Source organism: Triturus cristatus, chromosome 6 (genome assembly GCF_964204655.1).
Source record: "Triturus cristatus chromosome 6, aTriCri1.1, whole genome shotgun sequence".
Lineage (NCBI taxonomy): Eukaryota > Metazoa > Chordata > Amphibia > Caudata > Salamandridae > Triturus > Triturus cristatus.
The window spans coordinates 1,896,488,307-1,896,509,960 of NC_140589.1; positions in this window are offsets into that span (position 1 = coordinate 1,896,488,307).

Genomic DNA, 21,654 nt, shown 5'->3' on the forward strand with positions numbered 1-21,654 from the left:
TTTTCAATCGGATAAAATGGAGGTGCAGATTGACCTCATCAACTTGCTTGCAGAACACATAGCAGGTATAAACGTCGAACTGTACTTAATTACGACGCTACTCAACAGCAGGGCCTGCTTAGAACTTCAACAGCAGGTTACCTGCGGTTGCAGTACAATTATCGACAAATTGGCCAAGCTCCCAGAAATACTCACAAATTTATAGGGGGCAGTGCAAATAACTCGCAAAGCAGAACCTACAGAAGGCCCGCAATAGATAGACGTTAATGAAGCCAAAGCAGTGCCCCTAAAGACACCAAAAGGGACCATAGTGACTAATGGTAAAAACAAAAGGGGAAGCAGAGGAAGAGGAAATATCAGGTGTAGGGGTTAACCAAATAGAGGCAAAACTGTCTTCCGTCAATCTCTCTCAAACTGCAAAACCAACTAAAAGACAACGAAAGTGTGCAAGGAAACCCAGACTAAAGCAAACCACTCAAACCACTTTAGGTCCAGGGAAAACGTACTCAATTTTTTCCAACCAAATTTGGTCTAAGAAAAAAAACAGGAACCAAAAAGAAGTAACATCAGACTCCTCCATAACAGGGTCCAACTTATCAAATACGGCAGTGGACTCAAATAACCCAATCAAAATTCACTTGCTTCCGGCTGTAAACATTTCCAACTACAAAGAGAAAACTAGCCAGGAACACACCAACACAACTAAAAACAAGAGGACCACAAAGGGGTGCAAAAGATAGGTCACGAGAAGGGGAATCCAGAGCAAAAATAACTGAGTTATAACAAAGAAGGGGTAGCAATAACCCCATGGGCCCAGACAGAACTTGCTCCCCTAAGCTACAGAGACTACAGTCAAGACACAGGGGCACAAGATACCAATGTAAAGAAGTCGGAAGCAAAAGCAGAAGATAGATCAGGGAAAAAGTCTTTGGATGAAACTAAAAAAGAGGATCACAGTAGCCCAAAACTGATAATATTTACCCGAAATAATAAGGGTCGATTCTGCAAGTTTCCACCAACAGAACAAAAAATTGAGACCCAAATTATAAATAAGGAACAAAGTAGCCCAATTCCACTAACAGTTACCCTACATAAGAAGGGTCTTACATGCAAGCTTTCATCGACAGAACAAATAACAGAGACCCTATGGACAACAACACAGAATAATCTCGGGAACCTGGAAAGAGGAATAAAAGAAACAATCCTTAAGGCCTCACCACAAGAAAGGGCCCGCAAAGAAGATGCAGGCCAAGAAACTCGAATAGGTAGTGAATTACATTACAATTATGAACGCCAGCTGGTTGCAGAGGACATTATAAATCCTTGAAACAATATTGCAGAGACTCCATTAAAATTGATTTTCACACCAGAGTATCACACTAAAGGAAGACAAGACACCTTGAATCAAGGGAATTTGTTAATGTTGTTTAACGAGATACCAGAATTAAAGGAGGTAACATCACACGACCTATTAGCCAGCAAACGGCTTCCCCCATGGATATAGAAGAGACCTTGACCACTTGGACTTCTAAGGACCTAGTAGACAGGATTTACACAACAAGGGCAATATTTAAAGCCTGGGGAATCACTCGAAGACTCCACAATCGACCAAAAAAATATCCTTACCCCCTCTTAAAAAGTACGACATCAAAAACAGGGCAGTCGCCTGGGAAAGGCCAAAAATCTTGCTTGCGTGGAGCTAGAAACTCCTCGCTAATTGCGGAAAACAACTTAATTAAAAAAAATGAAATAGCAATCCTACCAAACCTTGACCAGCAGCTAGGCAATAGCCAGGATTGGTCCTCGGTTCCAATGGCCTTGAGTAAAAATCGTACCTGACGAAAAACCATGGATTGTTTCCGACGATACAACAAGGGAGTACCAAGACAGGAACAAAGGAAAAGAATTAAAGAGATCAAGGACCAACCCAGATTTAGTAGAAAAACACCCAGAATCAATAAAAATCTGCTCTTGGAATATTCACGGATTTGGAGAAATGGGTCAAGATCACGAAACCCTGTCCTTCATTCAAACTCAAGACCCAATATTGCTCCAAGAGACATGGAACACTAACTCCGCTCCAATTTCAGGTTGTACAGGACATCATATCCTGGCAGAAAAATACTCAAAGTTTGGGCATTCTAGAGGAGCTTTATCAATGTACGCCACAGCAAAATATGATTGGTCACTAGAAGAATTAGAGCCCGGAGAAGACTGGCTGCAAGCACTAATGCTAACAGGTAAATACCATTCCAACAAGCTAATCTGGCAACTAATAATAATTAATGTATATATCCACCCAGAGAGAAAGCGGCAGAAGGGAAAATTCCTAACCTTGGTGAACCTAATTAAGGTACTGCAAATGACCCACGAACACTGCAATCTGATAATTTAGGGAGATTTTAACAGTAACCTGATTACTAGCAAACAGCCCAGAAGTAAGACGAAGGATGTCCAGGGAATTCAATCAACACGAGAGTTGGAAGGCTTAACTACCTTGAATGGTAACAACACTGGCCATCACGTTTCTGAGTAGAAAAAGCCAATCAATCATGGACTTTTCCATCGTCAGCAACAATCTCATTCCTATGATAGATTCCTTTCAAATTTGTCCACGCCCAGAAAGTGATCATCTTCGGCAGATTACGAAAATTAATATCACACTAACACAGGCACAAATATTTAAGACTCTGGTACAACATCCAGAAAAATACAACCTGAGGAAATTGAAGTGGTGAGGACCAGACAGAAAGATAATAATTGACACAATCCAGGATTATGTGAAGCAACAAGGGACACATAAAGAAGAAGAATCACTAAAAGATTGGGAACTCTTGGGGCAGTTTCTTATTAGAAAATTCCCAGTTATCCCTGGACAACAAAACAAGATAGAAACTAGGAAGGAGCCATGGTTTAATATTCAATTACGAGATTTTAAAAGGAGCATTGCTAGAGAGGTGCGCCTCCAAGCAACAGCAGCAAGAACTGGCACAAAATTCAATAAAGGTCACCTAAAGGAAATGTGGAAAAAACATAAGAAACATTTAAGGGAGTCAAAAACAGAGTATAAAGAAACAATTTGGAATAAATTACTATGGTACACTTATAATGCAAGCTATCTGCCCTTCCTGTCTCTCTTTCTCGCTTATTCTCCCTCTCTTCACTTCTCTGCCTTACGAATGACCTCATCTACAGTGGACTGCTAAGGTTTCATTTGTAGGCCAATGTAAAGTATTTTTGAAGGTATCGTTATGAATGCGGATGTATTGCCCTTTCATCATGGATATATGAATGTGATTTGTGTCGCTTATTAATTTTCCATTTCTTTTTACATGGAATGTCCTTAGCACGAGGACTAGCACATTACGTGGCGCAATTAGCTCTGGGGGTTGAACGATGTGCCTGCTTAACCGTAGGCCAAGAGTTCGATTCTTGTATTGAACACGAGTGAGTTCTTACAATTTCTATTTGAAGAGAAAAAATCTTTTTCCTAAAATATATGGTATGTAGAATTCATACTTTTAGGTGATGTATTGTTCATTAGCATTGAGACTTTGCTGCCATGGGTTTTATTAAGAAGTCTCTCAATGGAGACATAATAAATGACATGAGTGTTATTGACTACACAAATTGGACGTTTTTTAATCTTGACTAGTTGGATGTCGCTTTTCGACTTACATTGATGTTAGTTTTACTTGCCAGTTGGTGCTTATTTATCTTCTGGTATCTCGAATATTTTGATGTTGAGACATTTATGCAATGGATTAGATGAAGTCCAATATGGCGCTCGCATTGGGGTCTGCAACCTCGCTATGCGCATTGGATGCCGTTTTTGATGTTTAGTGTGGGCTACCGATTATAAATAACCATTTAAAGATGGCGGTGATGCTACACGCCATGGACTGTACCTGCATTACTCGTCATTTCATCTTGCTGTTAACTTAGAGGTAAGAACTTGTCTGTGGCAACTATTGGAGGGATCGAGATTTGGACCCTTTTTTGGATCTGTTGTTGGTATACTTGTAATGGCACTATACAATTGAGAGAAGCTACAAATTGTGGTTTTTAAGATTTTGCTCGAGATTTGGGCCGCCCCCCCCTTTTTGTTTAATAATGGTTGTAATGGCATTACGCCTTGGTGACATAGCATACACTGTGACGCTTATGATTTTAATTATGCTAGAAATTAGCATGTTCGAGTTTGGTATTTTTAGATTTCAAGGATGATTGTTTTGAATTTGTATTTTCGTTAGCTCAAATAATAATGACAGGTATTTGCGGTGGGCGTATAACTTAAGGCTGTGTATGCCTAGATGTACTGAAACAGTTGATAATTGACTTAGCTTAGTCTTAGATATGTTAAGAGATAAGACATTGAAGTTTACCCATATTACTTTTTTGGATACCAGCTGATGTTGCTGAGACAGCATTGATTGATTGATGAATATATATCGATATTAGCGACTGAAAGCACCTGACCTGGTGAGAGTGGATTGGCCGTCACGTTTTAAAAAGTAAAATTAAGAATGTTTATTAACTGTACAAAATGTACGACAAGATCTGAAAATTAAGTGGGTCATAATTACATGATGTCTGTTTGCATGTTGCCATAGGATTCACATTGTCCATCATATCAGATGAAGGCTGTCCATGAAAGAGGCAGTCAAAACCTGTTGTGTTAAACTGATATAGCAGTCCTCAGTGAGTTTTTTTGTGACAAGTTGTGTTGGTGAAATGGGATGTGTATAGGGTTTTACATTTTGTCCATTTTGGGACTTTTTAGTGGTAGTTTGAATATTTGTCACATCCAGGTTAACTTGCCTAGTTGGTCACTTATATTTTTTGATTTTATATTTTCTTTTTTGAGAGGATTCTCTCTAAGCCTGGGCGTAGTTCGCGTAGTCGCCCTTCGCGAAGATGTTCTTGCACTACGCGAGCTATGCGTAGCTTCGCGAGCTTGCGTAGTTGCTTGGGGCGCCTGTTTGCAATGGCTTTTTCTTGTTCGGGAGTGCGGTGAGCGTGTTCAGGGAGCTGTTTGCATGCTCTGGGGATAATATCTCGCGATCTTAACCATGCGGTCGCCAATGGGCGCGGCCATCTTGTTTTTCAATTGTCCTGCCCGCTCGTGATGCCTTATTTCCTGTTCCGGGTCACGGATAGCGTGTTCGCGATGCGCATGTCGTGTTCGGGAGCGCATTTTACTTGTTTGCGACGATTATTGCATGTTCGTGAGAAATATCGCGCAATCTTACCCACGCGGTCGCGAATGTGCGCGGCCAGCTTGTTTTTCACTCTATGCTATGGTTCTGGGCCTACTTTTCTATCCTCCCTTAATCTTTGTAATCCTTTATATTTAAAACATTTTTTCTGACTTTTTTTAGTTATCATCTATCTCTCTCTTTCCCTAAGTTTATATTTTGCATTTTATTTCTACTTTTACTGTGTTATTTTTACTTTTATTACTTCTTTCTTTCTTCTTCCCCCTAACTTTTTTTTCCCCCTTCTAACTTTTCTTTTGTGCCTCCCACCCACCCCAGAACCATGGCCAAGGGCACACCTAGGGCAAGGGACCTGCAGACAAGAGCCGCCTGCCTTGCGGCAGAATGCGTCCTGCAGCGGTGCAGGCCCGGCAACTTTTTGGGGAGGCGGAGGTGTCCGCCCTTGTTTTTTTCATTCAGCGCCACCTCCCCTTGACCTTGGCAGCAGGCGGCAGGCCTGGCTCCGGGTATGCTACCCAGGAGCGTCACCGTTGGTGGGCGAAGGTGCGCCGGGCAGTGTTCCGGTGCTCAGGGGTCCGGCGCACCCATAATCAGCTGGCCCACCGGTGGTCCAACATCCTGGACCGGGAGCAGGACCTGTTGGACCTGCTAGGTATCGAGGTCGTTGGGCTTGGTGAGTAACTTATTGTGTATAAATTACATTTTTGACGAATAACAAGATTACTGCTGCGTGCTACGCGTTGCTGGTAAATTACCTTCCAAAAAGCAAAATCTTCTGTGATTTTAGGACCCAGGTGCTCGATGCTACTCTTACTTGTTTGCAACTTAGTTTGCGCTAGCTTGTGCTGATTATGTAAGAGTTTATTTTAGAGAACTGAAGTTAGGTAATGCGATTTTCTAGAGAGACTCAAGTCCTTCCATTGTCCTACTGTGAAATAGTGGTGGATGGATATTGGATACTAGGTTTAGTTAGTATTAGTTAATAATTGTTTTACGCGGTCTGCGTGACGCCTCCTCTGTCACTGAGTGCTGCTTACCCCAGTCCTCCGTAGAACCTTTTGTACTTTGTTTAGTGAGTGGTAGGCTTAGCATGGTCAGTCAGTAGCAGAACTAGATCAGAATCATGCAACCAACCCACAATTTGTTGTATGTATGCACAAATTTATGCATGTGTCCTCCATCTCATCTTTGCATTTGATGGCTAAAAAAAAATGGGAATGCAGGCTTAGTGAACAATTGGCCCGTCTGGAATAGGTGGTGTAGGTGGTGTACTTACTAGGCTTCGTTGGTATTTGTAATCAGAATGATTATGGAACACTGGAGTGTTCATAAATAAGTAGACGATCCGTGTCGCGGCCAGGAATCCTCAGGATCGTGCGTTGCTCTATAGGAGTCCACCTCTCGACACCCTCAAGGTCTGAAATAGATATTCACAGACTCTATGAGGTGGTCCAGTGGGGGAAGGAAAGGATGGGGACAGCAGGGAGGGAGACCTGTAACGAGAAAGAAGAGAAAGATCAGTACACTCCTACCCTAACTACCATTCTGCTCAGTCCCTGCCCCTTCCCACTCCTAGTGCCCCGGCCCTACCTGTAAAGGAAAATAATGCGCTGCTCTGGCTGGAACCTACAAGACGTAGGGAAGCATCCGGGACGATAAGTGATCAAGAAGTTGTATTTCGCAAAGAATAGTGTCCACCGCAACTGACGTGGTGATAGATGTCTAGCTGCCTTCATGGATTGGAGATTGCGGTGATCTGTGAACACCGTTACCATGTGTTTGGCTCCTAGGAGATAATGTTGCCACTCCTCAAAGGCGTCTTTGATGGCTAGAAGTTCTTTCTCCGCGATGGTGTAGTTGGATTCTGCGGAGTTCAGTTTGCGGGGCCACCGGGTGTAATTGACCCGTCGAGGGGTGGCGTTGCGACAATACCGCTCCCACCGCATAGTCAGAGGCATCCGCCTCTACGATATAGGGTCGGTCCGGGTCCGCATGGACTAATACCGGTGCCGACACGAATGGCTTTTTTAGCTCCTCAAACCCCCTCTGGGTTTCTTCTGTCCAATGAAAGGGTACCTTCTTCCGCAACAATCGTGTTAACGGGGTTGCCTATCCAGAGAAGTGCCCAATAAACCTCCTGTAGAAATTGGCAAATCTGAGGAAACATTGGATATCTCGGACGGTCTTGGGGATGGGCCAATCTTTTACTGCCGCTATCTTCCGCTCTGACATCTCCTGGCCGTGAGGAGTCAGTATCACCCCCAGGAATTCGACGGTGGAAACTCCGAATTCACATTTGTTAATCTTGCAATAGAGGTGATTCTCCTGTAGTGTTTGCAAGATGGCGCGCACATGCTGTACATGGCTCTCGACAGAGGGGGAATAAATGAGAAGGTCGTCGATGTATACCACTACGATACGATCAAGATATTTGCGGAGGACGTCGTTCAAAAAGAACTGAAAGGCAGCAGGCGCGTTACATAACCCAAAGGGCATGACGAGATATTCGTATAATCCGTACCGCGTTTTAAACGCGGTCTTCCACTCGTCGCCCTTTCGCATGCGCACCAAGTGGTATGCCCCTTTCAGATCCAGTCGAGTTTAAATGACGGCCTTCTGTACTTGTTCCAGTAGTACCGGTATTAATGGGAGAGGATACCAGTTTTTAACGGTAATGGCGTTTAACGCCCTGAAGTCTATACAAGCTCTTAGTTCACCGTTAGCCTTGGGAATGAAGAACAACGGAGAGGCTGCAGGAGACAGAGTTCCGAATAAAGCCAAGGGCAAGATATTTGTCCAAGTACTGTTCCAGAAAGGTGTTCTCAGGCTCTGTCAAGGCATATACTCTCCCTGTGGGTACCACGGTTCCTGGGATTAAGTCAATCTGGCAATCGTATTGCCTATGAGGGGGTAACTTTTCAGCTTTGTCTTCGTTGAACACGTCTTCGTACATATGGTAAGCCATGGGTAACGTAACCGGGTGTTCCGCCGCGGTTGCTACGTGGTGTATTACCGCCAACATCTTTGCCGGGTGGTGGTCTTGGAGTAAGCAATGCATCATACTCCGATGTGAAACGCAGTTCTTTGGACACCCAATCCACGTGTGGATTGTGCTGTTGTAATCAGGGTAACCCCAATATCAGTCCATATTGAGGCGCCTGGATGACGTTAAAAACCAGTGTTTCGGCGTGTTCCACACCTAGGCGTATTTCCAGGGCTTCCGTCTGAAACCTAATGGGTCCTGCCGCTAACAGTTTCCCATCTACGGCATATACGTTTTCTGGTGTCTTCTTTTCGTCAAGGGTAATGTCTAAACGAGATACCAAAGACTGATCGATGAAACAACCCGTGGCTCCTGAATCCAACATGGCCATCTCGTTATAGGATTTTCCTCTTACGAACAGTGAGAGGACAAGATTGAAGTGTGGATTAGGGATCGGTGTCTTCGAACACAATGAAGGGATGTACCGCTGGCTTAAAGAATTCCCTTCTTCTTTCCTTAAGCAGACTCGTTTCCCAGGGCTCCTTCTGAAGTAGCCGCGAGTTGTTTGCGGGGCTCTGCGCGGGGATTTTTACTTCTTAAGCTGCATTCTCTAATAAAATGCCCTTTCTTCCCGCAGTATATACACAGGCCGTTCTTCCTCCTGTAGTCCCTCTCTTCACTCGTGAGGGCTGAACGGACAGCTCCTACCTCCATAGGTTCAGCTCTAGTAGTTGGTGTTATCTCCATGCTACAGGGAACCTCCGCCCTCCAAGACTCACGGTCTTTTCTTCTAGTGTCAACTCTACTTTCGCTAAGTCTATGATCCAAGAGAAGAACCAAAGATATCAACTCTTCGCAAGTAGTTGGCTGGGGGTCAATCTGAGCTAAGATGTCCTTCATCTCCTCCTTGAGCCCGTGATGGAACACTGCAGACTGCTTGACCTCGGGCCAGTCTGTTTCTGCGACTAAACGCCTGAAATCATTTAGATAAGCGATAAGATCGCGATTCACTTGTCTCAGTTCTAGAAGGTCTTTATCCGCCGAAAGAGTTGCTGCTCGGCGGTTGAAGGTCTTCTCAAAATCCCTGATAAATGAGTCCCAATCATATAATAAGGGATCATCTCGTTTCACCAACGGAACTGCCCACTGAGCTGCGTCCCCTGCCAAGTAAGAGATTAAGAAGGCTACTCTCGCATGATTGGTGGAAAAGGCCTTGGGTTTGCATGAAAAGTGCAGCATGATCTGCGTGAGGAACACTTGAACCTTGCTACCTTCTCCATGGAATCTTTCCGGGGTGGCTAAGGGGACCGGGGTGGGGATCTCTACTACTAAAGGAGCCGAATGAGAGGCTCCGGGGTTCCCGATACTAAAAGGGTTTCTTTGTATTCTGTCTACGGTGGCGTGTAATGCTGCGGTTTCGGCTCTGGAGTCAGCTAACTCCGCTTGTACTAACTGTAAGGCAACGAGGACGTCTTCTAACGTCGCCATTGTATCGATCAACCAACGCACAACCGGGAGGATTCGAAATCGTGGGCCGATTACTCTGTCGCGGCCAGGAATCCTTAGGATCGTTGCTCTATAGGGGTCCACCTCTCGACACCCTTAAGATCTGAAATAGATATTCACAGACTCTATGAGGTGGTCCAGTGGGGGAAGGAAAGGATGGGGACAGCAGGGAGGGAGACCTGTAACGAGAAAGAAGAGAAAGATCAGTACACCCCTACCCTAACTACCATTCTGCTCAGTCCCTGCCCCTTCCCACTCCTAGTGCCCCGGCCCTACCTGTAAAGGAAAATAATGCGCTGCTCTGGCTGGAACCTACAAGACGTAGGGAAGCATTCCCTGAGATCTAGAATAAAGATATGAAGTGTTATGAGAGCGTTCAACCACCCGTGAGCCTCAAGCGCACTAGACTGATAACAGAGGTGGGGTAGGAACATACCATACACTCAGAGTCCTAAGGTAACACAGGGGAGCGGAAGAGCGGTCCTCCAGCTCACTCACAAAACCCCTGCTGAATGATAAGAAAGAAAATAGTAAGCCTCTGGGCCTGACGAATACCCACAATCTCAGAGATCATACATGGGTCAAATGCATACACATTAGCATTACATCATGAGGACATGTTTAAGCATAACCAGCGTTCCAATGACAGTGATTCAGAATCAACAACAGTGTTTCTTACAAGAACTGATAACCTCCCTTAATGCAGGCCAAATGTACCACGCCCTTTCCTGAATGGGCCCAACTTAGCACAAAGATTCTGGCTACCAGGAGGGTAACTGCCGGGGGGGGGAGAATCAGCTGTTCGTGGATAGGGTGTGGTTCTTGCATTCACCACTCACAGCACGCCCTTTCTCTCCCCGCATGAACCGTGGAAGTACCGGTTCGCCAACACAGGAGAAAGGTGTACAGGGATCACGGTGCAACGTGACTTTAAGGAATCGTATCCGTTTGATTCCATACTATGAATAGTTTGGTACTCGAGAGTTAGGAACAAAGGTGTCCCCACAAAGGTTACTTGCGGTTGCTTCGCATGGAACCCGAAGTGGTATTCCGCCAACGAAGCAACGGGGCAACCATGAGGGACTCGGAGTTGCTTCGCATGGAACCCCACCTGGGAAACCGCCAACGAAGCAACGGGGAGACAACGAGGGATTGGCCACAATACCTGAGCTGTGCAGAAGTCCTCTGAATAGGAAGCGCGGTGCTCACAGCACCCTTACCAGCCTCCTGCTCGATCGCGGCTCAGCTCCTGGCATGGAGTAATCGGCACCGTGTAGGTGTCCCGGAAGCCCTATGTCTGCTTCCGCCCCCTGGCATCATGACGTCACTGCCGTCTGCCGCCCGCGATGGCTCTTGGGGATTGAAGTTTCTGTCCCTTCGTTTGCGCTCGCGCGCGGGTCATCAGTGTTCCTTGGACCCTTCTTCCATGAGCCCTGACAGTACATCCCCTTCCCGAAGAACACTGACAGAGGCAGGGTTTCCTGGGATAGCGTTGATGAAACAATCTAACAAATCGTGGTGCATGAACCCAATCCGCCTGTTCCCAGGAGTTCTCTTCATCTCCGTACCCCTTCCACGCTAGGAGATACCACAACTTACAGCGGTGGATCTTGGAATCAAGAATACCCCTTACCTCATATTCCTCTTCCTCGTTTACCACCACCGGGGGAGCCCCCTGCTTTCTAGCTGAACGCGCTGGTTTTAGTAAAGAAGTATGGAAAGCAGGATAGATTCATAGAGAAGAGGGTAGATGCAATTTGACCACTACGGGGTTGATGAGTTTTAAAATGCGATAGGGACCAATATATTTGGGGTTGAAGATGCTGTATTTTTTAAAACGGATGTTTTTGGTGGAAAGCCAAACGTATTCTCCTATTTTGTATACTGGCCCTGGTCGCCTATGTTTGTCCGCATAAGCTTTATATCGCCCCATCGCTTTTCTCAACATGTCTTTCACGAACCCTAGGGTTTTCTGGATGCGCCTGACTCTTTCCTGTACTCCAGGAATGTTTTCTGCTTTCCGAGGGTGTAAAAAGGGGATAAATCGTGGATGAACAACGTATGTGCAGAAAAAAGGGGAAAGCTGGGTGAAATTGTGTGTTGCGCTATTATATGCAACCTCTGCTAACCATAATGTGTCGACCCATTTTTCTGTTGTGCGATCTACATAACACCGTAAATACTGTTTAAGTGTTTGGTTCACCCTCTCCGTCTGACCGTCGGTTTGGGGGTGGAAACTGGTGGAAAGATCCGGGGATATTTGTAGAGAGGCACACCATTCCTTCCAAAATTTCGCAGTAAATTGAGGCCCCCTGTCCGAAACCACCCTCAGAGGCAACCCGTGTAACCTGACTATATGTGTCAGTAATAATTGAGCTAACTGACCGGCGGTGGGGAGCTTTTTACATGCTATAAAATGTGCCATTTTTGTCAGATAGTCTACTACTACCAGAATCACCGTATGCCCTTGATCAATGGGCATGCCAACAATGAAGTCCAGGGAGATATTCTGCCAAGGGCCTTCCGGAGTGGGCATGGTTTGTAACAGTCCTGCCGGACAGGCGTGAGAGGCCTTCATCTGTTCACAGACCGCACACTCCTGGACCCATTGATGTATGTCTGCCTGAATTGAAGGCCACCAAAACTGGCGAAGAACTAGTTTAGTGGTTTTTTCAACCCCTGTATGACCAGCGCTTGGGAGAGAGTGACACCATCGAAACACTTGTTTTCTGAGGGCATTGGCAGGAACCAACAGCTGTCTTCCACGAAGGGGTAGCCCATCTTTCATTCCCCACTCTGAATGCTGCGATAACCATGACTTCCACTTGTCTGTTTTCATCGCGTTTGCCACACTTTTTAAGAAAGGTTCGGTAACCGTGGTACATACGACCTTGCTTGGGTCAATAATGGTCTGTTTGAGTGGTTCTTCCGTGATCTCTGAGCTTGATTGCCGTGTTAGGGCATCTTTTTATTGTCCTTTCCGGGACGATAAGTGATCAAGAAGTTGTATTCCGCAAAGAATAGTGTCCACCGCAACTGACGTGGTGATAGATGTCTAGCTGCCTTCATGGATTGGAGATTGCGGTGATCTGTGAACACCGTTACCATGTGTTTGGCTCCTAGGAGGTAATGTTGCCACTCCTCAAAGGCGTCTTTGATGGCTAGAAGTTCTTTCTCCGCGATGGTGTAGTTGGATTCTGCGGAGTTCAGTTTGCGGGACCGATAGGCCACCGGGTGTAATTGACCCGTCGAGGGGTGGCGTTGCGACAATACCGCTCCCACCGCATAGTCAGAGGCATCCGCCTCTACGATATAGGGTCGGTCCGGGTCCGCATGGACTAATACCGGTGCCGACACGAATGGCTTTTTTAGCTCCTCAAACCCCCTCTGGGTTTCTTCTGTCCAATGAAAGGGTACCTTCTTCCGCAACAATCGTGTTAACGGGGTTGCCTATCCAGAGAAATGCCCAATAAACCTCCTGTAGAAATTGGCAAATCTGAGGAAACATTGGATATCTCGGACGGTCTTGGGGAAGTGGTATGCCCCTTTCAGATCCAGTCGAGTTTAAATGACGGCCTTCTGTACTTGTTCCAGTAGTACCGGTATTAATGGGAGAGGATACCAGTTTTTAACGGTAATGGCGTTTAACGCCCTGAAGTCTATACAAGCTCTTAGTTCACCGTTAGCCTTGGGAATGAAGAACAACGGAGAGGCTGCAGGAGACAGAGTTCCGAATAAAGCCAAGGGCAAGATATTTGTCCAAGTACTGTTCCAGAAAGGTGTTCTCAGGCTCTGTCAAGGCATATACTCTCCCTGTGGGTACCACGGTTCCTGGGATTAAGTCAATCTGGCAATCGTATTGCCTATGAGGGGGTAACTTTTCAGCTTTGTCTTCGTTGAACACGTCTTCGTACATATGGTAAGCCATGGGTAACGTAACCGGGTGTTCCGCCGCGGTTGCTACGTGGTGTATTACCGCCAACATCTTTGCCGGGTGTTGGTCTTGGAGTAAGCAATGCATCATACTCCGATGTGAAACGCAGTTCTTTGGACACCCAATCCACGTGTGGATTGTGCTGTTGTAATCAGGGTAACCCCAATATCAGTCCATATTGAGGCGCCTGGATGACGTTAAAAACCAGTGTTTCGGCGTGTTCCACACCTAGGCGTATTTCCAGGGCTTCCGTCTGAAACCTAATGGGTCCTGCCGCTAACAGTTTCCCATCTACGGCATATACGTTTTCTGGTGTCTTCTTTTCGTCAAGGGTAATGTCTAAACGAGATACCAAAGACTGATCGATGAAACAACCCGTGGCTCCTGAATCCAACATGGCCATCTCGTTATAGGATTTTCCTCTTACGAACAGTGAGAGGACAAGATTGAAGTGTGGATTAGGGATCGGTGTCTTCGAACACAATGAAGGGATGTACCGCTGGCTTAAAGAATTCCCTTCTTCTTTCCTTAAGCAGACTCGTTTCCCAGGGCTCCTTCTGAAGTAGCCGCGAGTTGTTTGCGGGGCTCTGCGCGGGGATTTTTACTTCTTAAGCTGCATTCTCTAATAAAATGCCCTTTCTTCCCGCAGTATATACACAGGCCGTTCTTCCTCCTGTAGTCCCTCTCTTCACTCGTGAGGGCTGAACGGACAGCTCCTACCTCCATAGGTTCAGCTCTAGTAGTTGGTGTTATCTCCATGCTACAGGGAACCTCCGCCCTCCAAGACTCACGGTCTTTTCTTCTAGTGTCAACTCTACTTTCGCAAAGTCTATGATCCAAGAGAAGAACCAAAGATATCAACTCTTCGCAAGTAGTTGGCTGGGGGTCAATCTGAGCTAAGATGTCCTTCATCTCCTCCTTGAGCCCGCGATGGAACACTGCAGACTGCTTGACCTCGGGCCAGTCTGTTTCTGCGACTAAACGCCTGAAATCATTTAGATAAGCGATAAGATCGCGATTCACTTGTCTCAGTTCTAGAAGGTCTTTATCCGCCGAAAGAGTTGCTGCTCGGCGGTTGAAGGTCTTCTCAAAATCCCTGATAAATGAGTCCCAATCATATAATAAGGGATCATCTCGTTTCACCAACGGAACTGCCCACTGAGCTGCGTCCCCTGCCAAGTAAGAGATTAAGAAGGCTACTCTCGCATGATTGGTGGAAAAGGCCTTGGGTTTGCATGAAAAGTGCAGCATGATCTGCGTGAGGAACACTTGAACCTTGCTACCTTCTCCATGGAATCTTTCCGGGGTGGCTAAGGGGACCGGGGTGGGGATCTCTACTACTAAAGGAGCCGAATGAGAGGCTCCGGGGTTCCCGATACTAAAAGGGTTTCTTTGTATTCTGTCTACGGTGGCGTGTAATGCTGCGGTTTCGGCTCTGGAGTCAGCTAACTCCGCTTGTACTAACTGTAAGGCAACGAGGACGTCTTCTAACGTCGCCATTGTATCGATCAACCAACGCACAACCGGGAGGATTCGAAATCGTGGGCCGATTACTCTGTCGCGGCCAGGAATCCTTAGGATCGTTGCTCTATAGGGGTCCACCTCTCGACACCCTTAAGATCTGAAATAGATATTCACAGACTCTATGAGGTGGTCCAGTGGGGGAAGGAAAGGATGGGGACAGCAGGGAGGGAGACCTGTAACGAGAAAGAAGAGAAAGATCAGTACACCCCTACCCTAACTACCATTCTGCTCAGTCCCTGCCCCTTCCCACTCCTAGTGCCCCGGCCCTACCTGTAAAGGAAAATAATGCGCTGCTCTGGCTGGAACCTACAAGACGTAGGGAAGCATTCCCTGAGATCTAGAATAAAGATATGAAGTGTTATGAGAGCGTTCAACCACCCGTGAGCCTCAAGCGCACTAGACTGATAACAGAGGTGGGGTAGGAACATACCATACACTCAGAGTCCTAAGGTAACACAGGGGAGCGGAAGAGCGGTCCTCCAGCTCACTCACAAAACCCCTGCTGAATGATAAGAAAGAAAATAGTAAGCCTCTGGGCCTGACGAATACCCACAATCTCAGAGATCATACATGGGTCAAATGCATACACATTAGCATTACATCATGAGGACATGTTTAAGCATAACCAGCGTTCCAATGACAGTGATTCAGAATCAACAACAGTGTTTCTTACAAGAACTGATAACCTCCCTTAATGCAGGCCAAATGTACCACGCCCTTTCCTGAATGGGCCCAACTTAGCACAAAGATTCTGGCTACCAGGAGGGTAACTGCCGGGGGGGGGGGAGAATCAGCTGTTCGTGGATAGGGTGTGGTTCTTGCATTCACCACTCACAGCACGCCCTTTCTCTCCCCGCATGAACCGTGGAAGTACCGGTTCGCCAACACAGGAGAAAGGTGTACAGGGATCACGGTGCAACGTGACTTTAAGGAATCGTATCCGTTTGATTCCATACTATGAATAGTTTGGTACTCGAGAGTTAGGAACAAAGGTGTCCCCACAAAGGTTACTTGCGGTTGCTTCGCATGGAACCCGAAGTGGTATTCCGCCAACGAAGCAACGGGGCAACCATGAGGGACTCGGAGTTGCTTCGCATGGAACCCCACCTGGGAAACCGCCAACGAAGCAACGGGGAGACAACGAGGGATTGGCCACAATACCTGAGCTGTGCAGAAGTCCTCTGAATAGGAAGCGCGGTGCTCACAGCACCCTTACCAGCCTCCTGCTCGATCGCGGCTCAGCTCCTGGCATGGAGTAATCGGCACCGTGTAGGTGTCCCGGAAGCCCTATGTCTGCTTCCGCCCCCTGGCATCATGACGTCACTGCCGTCTGCCGCCCGCGATGGCTCTTGGGGATTGAAGTTTCTGTCCCTTCGTTTGCGCTCGCGCGCGGGTCATCAGTGTTCCTTGGACCCTTCTTCCATGAGCCCTGACAGTACATCCCCTTCCCGAAGAACACTGACAGAGGCAGGGTTTCCTGGGATAGCGTTGATGAAACAATCTAACAAATCGTGGTGCATGAACCCAATCCGCCTGTTCCCAGGAGTTCTCTTCATCTCCGTACCCCTTCCACGCTAGGAGATACCACAACTTACAGCGGTGGATCTTGGAATCAAGAATACCCCTTACCTCATATTCCTCTTCCTCGTTTACCACCACCGGGGGAGCCCCCTGCTTTCTAGCTGAACGCGCTGGTTTTAGTAAAGAAGTATGGAAAGCAGGATAGATTCATAGAGAAGAGGGTAGATGCAATTTGACCACTACGGGGTTGATGAGTTTTAAAATGCGATAGGGACCAATATATTTGGGGTTGAAGATGCTGTATTTTTTAAAACGGATGTTTTTGGTGGAAAGCCAAACGTATTCTCCTATTTTGTATACTGGCCCTGGTCGCCTATGTTTGTCCGCATAAGCTTTATATCGCCCCATCGCTTTTCTCAACATGTCTTTCACGAACCCTAGGGTTTTCTGGATGCGCCTGACTCTTTCCTGTACTCCAGGAATGTTTTCTGCTTTCCGAGGGTGTAAAAAGGGGATAAATCGTGGATGAACAACGTATGTGCAGAAAAAAGGGGAAAGCTGGGTGAAATTGTGTGTTGCGCTATTATATGCAACCTCTGCTAACCATAATGTGTCGACCCATTTTTCTGTTGTGCGATCTACATAACACCGTAAATACTGTTTAAGTGTTTGGTTCACCCTCTCCGTCTGACCGTCGGTTTGGGGGTGGAAACTGGTGGAAAGATCCGGGGATATTTGTAGAGAGGCACACCATTCCTTCCAAAATTTCGCAGTAAATTGAGGCCCCCTGTCCGAAACCACCCTCAGAGGCAACCCGTGTAACCTGACTATATGTGTCAGTAATAATTGAGCTAACTGACCGGCGGTGGGGAGCTTTTTACATGCTATAAAATGTGCCATTTTTGTCAGATAGTCTACTACTACCAGAATCACCGTATGCCCTTGATCAATGGGCATGCCAACAATGAAGTCCAGGGAGATATTCTGCCAAGGGCCTTCCGGAGTGGGCATGGTTTGTAACAGTCCTGCCGGACGGGCGTGAGAGGCCTTCATCTGTTCACAGACCGCACACTCCTGGACCCATTGATGTATGTCTGCCTGAATTGAAGGCCACCAAAACTGGCGAAGAACTAGTTTAGTGGTTTTTTCAACCCCTGTATGACCAGCGCTTGGGAGAGAGTGACACCATCGAAACACTTGTTTTCTGAGGGCATTGGCAGGAACCAACAGCTGTCTTCCACGAAGGGGTAGCCCATCTTTCATTCCCCACTCTGAATGCTGCGATAACCATGACTTCCACTTGTCTGTTTTCATCGCGTTTGCCACACTTTTTAAGAAAGGTTCGGTAACCGTGGTACATACGACCTTGCTTGGGTCAATAATGGTCTGTTTGAGTGGTTCTTCCGTGATCTCTGAGCTTGATTGCCGTGTTAGGGCATCTTTTTATTGTCCTTTCCGGGACGATAAGTGATCAAGAAGTTGTATTCCGCAAAGAATAGTGTCCACCGCAACTGACGTGGTGATAGATGTCTAGCTGCCTTCATGGATTGGAGATTGCGGTGATCTGTGAACACCGTTACCATGTGTTTGGCTCCTAGGAGGTAATGTTGCCACTCCTCAAAGGCGTCTTTGATGGCTAGAAGTTCTTTCTCCGCGATGGTGTAGTTGGATTCTGCGGAGTTCAGTTTGCGGGACCGATAGGCCACCGGGTGTAATTGACCCGTCGAGGGGTGGCGTTGCGACAATACCGCTCCCACCGCATAGTCAGAGGCATCCGCCTCTACGATATAGGGTCGGTCCGGGTCCGCATGGACTAATACCGGTGCCGACACGAATGGCTTTTTTAGCTCCTCAAACCCCCTCTGGGTTTCTTCTGTCCAATGAAAGGGTACCTTCTTCCGCAACAATCGTGTTAACGGGGTTGCCTATCCAGAGAAATGCCCAATAAACCTCCTGTAGAAATTGGCAAATCTGAGGAAACATTGGATATCTCGGACGGTCTTGGGGATGGGCCAATCTTTTACTGCCGCTATCTTCCGCTCTGACATCTCCTGGCCGTGAGGAGTCAGTATCACCCCCAGGAATTCGACGGTGGAAACTCCGAATTCACATTTGTTAATCTTGCAATAGAGGTGATTCTCCTATAGTGTTTGCAAGATGGCGCGCACATGCTGTACATGGCTCTCGACAGAGGGGGAATAAATGAGAAGGTCGTCGATGTATACCACTACGATACGATCAAGATATTTGCGGAGGACGTCGTTCAAAAAGAACTGAAAGGCAGCAGGCGCGTTACATAACCCAAAGGGCATGACGAGATATTCGTATAATCCGTACCGCGTTTTAAACGCGGTCTTCCACTCGTCGCCCTTTCGCATGCGCACCAAGTGGTATGCCCCTTTCAGATCCAGTCGAGTTTAAATGACGGCCTTCTGTACTTGTTCCAGTAGTACCGGTATTAATGGGAGAGGATACCAGTTTTTAACGGTAATGGCGTTTAACGCCCTGAAGTCTATACAAGCTCTTAGTTCACCGTTAGCCTTGGGAATGAAGAACAACGGAGAGGCTGCAGGAGACATAGAGTTCCGAATAAAGCCAAGGGCAAGATATTTGTCCAAGTACTGTTCCAGAAAGGTGTTCTCAGGCTCTGTCAAGGCATATACTCTCCCTGTGGGTACCACGGTTCCTGGGATTAAGTCAATCTGGCAATCGTATTGCCTATGAGGGGGTAACTTTTCAGCTTTGTCTTCGTTGAACACGTCTTCGTACATATGGTAAGCCATGGGTAACGTAACCGGGTGTTCCGCCGCGGTTGCTACGTGGTGTATTACTGCCAACATCTTTGCCGGGTGGTGGTCTTGGAGTAAGCAATGCATCATACTCCGATGTGAAACGTAGTTCTTTGGACACCCAATCCACGTGTGGATTGTGCTGTTGTAATCAGGGTAACCCCAATATCAGTCCATATTGAGGCGCCTGGATGACGTTAAAAACCAGTGTTTCGGCGTGTTCCACACCTAGGCGTATTTCCAGGGCTTCCGTCTGAAACCTAATGGGTCCTGCCGCTAACAGTTTCCCATGTACGGCATATACGTTTTCTGGCGTCTTCTTTTCGTCAAGGGTAATGTCTAAACGAGATACCAAAGACTGATCGATGAAACAACCCGTGGCTCCTGAATCCAACATGGCCATCTCGTTATAGGATTTTCCTCTTACAAACAGTGAGAGGACAAGATTGAAGTGTGGATTAGGGATCGGTGTCTTCGAACACAATGAAGGGATGTACCGCTGGCTTAAAGAATTCCCTTCTTCTTTCCTTAAGCAGACTCGTTTCCCAGGGCTCCTTCTGAAGTAGCCGCGAGTTGTTTGCGGGGCTCTGCGCGGGGATTTTTACTTCTTAAGCTGCATTCTCTAATAAAATGCCCTTTCTTCCCGCAGTATATACACAGGCCGTTCTTCCTCCTGTAGTCCCTCTCTTCACTCGTGAGGGCTGAACGGACAGCTCCTACCTCCATAGGTTCAGCTCTAGTAGTTGGTGTTATCTCCATGCTACAGGGAACCTCCGCCCTCCAAGACTCACGGTCTTTTCTTCTAGTGTCAACTCTTCTTTCGCTAAGTCTATGATCCAAGAGAAGAACCAAAGATATCAACTCTTCGCAAGTAGTTGGCTGGGGGTCAATCTGAGCTAAGATGTCCTTCATCTCCTCCTTGAGCCCGCGATGGAACACTGCAGACTGCTTGACCTCGGGCCAGTCTGTTTCTGCGACTAAACGCCTGAAATCATTTAGATAAGCGATAAGATCGCGATTCACTTGTCTCAGTTCTAGAAGGTCTTTATCCGCCGAAAGAGTTGCTGCTCGGCGGTTGAAGGTCTTCTCAAAATCCCTGATAAATGAGTCCCAATCATATAATAAGGGATCATCTCGTTTCACCAACGGAACTGCCCACTGAGCTGCGTCCCCTGCCAAGTAAGAGATTAAGAAGGCTACTCTCGCATGATTGGTGGACAAGGCCTTGGGTTTGCATGAAAAGTGCAGCATGATCTGCGTGAGGAACACTTGAACCTTGCTACCTTCTCCATGGAATCTTTCCGGGGTGGCTAAGGGGACCGGGGTGGGGATCTCTACTACTAAAGGAGCCGAATGAGAGGCTCCGGGGTTCTCGATACTAAAAGGGTTTCTTTGTATTCTGTCTACGGTGGCGTGTAATGCTGCGGTTTCCGCTCTGGAGTCAGCTAACTCCGCTTGTACTAACTGTAAGGCAACGAGGACGTCTTCTAACGTCGCCATTGTATCGATCAACCAACGCACAACCGGGAGGATTCGAAATCGTGGGCCGATTACTCTGTCGCGGCCAGGAATCCTTAGGATCGTTGCTCTATAGGGGTCCACCTCTCGACACCCTTAAGATCTGAAATAGATATTCACAGACTCTATGAGGTGGTCCAGTGGGGGAAGGAAAGGATGGGGACAGCAGGGAGGGAGACCTGTAACGAGAAAGAAGAGAAAGATCAGTACACCCCTACCCTAACTACCATTCTGCTCAGTCCCTGCCCCTTCCCACTCCTAGTGCCCCGGCCCTACCTGTAAAGGAAAATAATGCGCTGCTCTGGCTGGAACCTACAAGACGTAGGGAAGCATTCCCTGAGATCTAGAATAAAGATATGAAGTGTTATGAGAGCGTTCAACCACCCGTGAGCCTCAAGCGCACTAGACTGATAACAGAGGTGGGGTAGGAACATACCATACACTCAGAGTCCTAAGGTAACACAGGGGAGCGGAAGAGCGGTCCTCCAGCTCACTCACAAAACCCCTGCTGAATGATAAGAAAGAAAATAGTAAGCCTCTGGGCCTGACGAATACCCACAATCTCAGAGATCATACATGGGTCAAATGCATACACATTAGCATTACATCATGAGGACATGTTTAAGCATAACCAGCGTTCCAATGACAGTGATTCAGAAT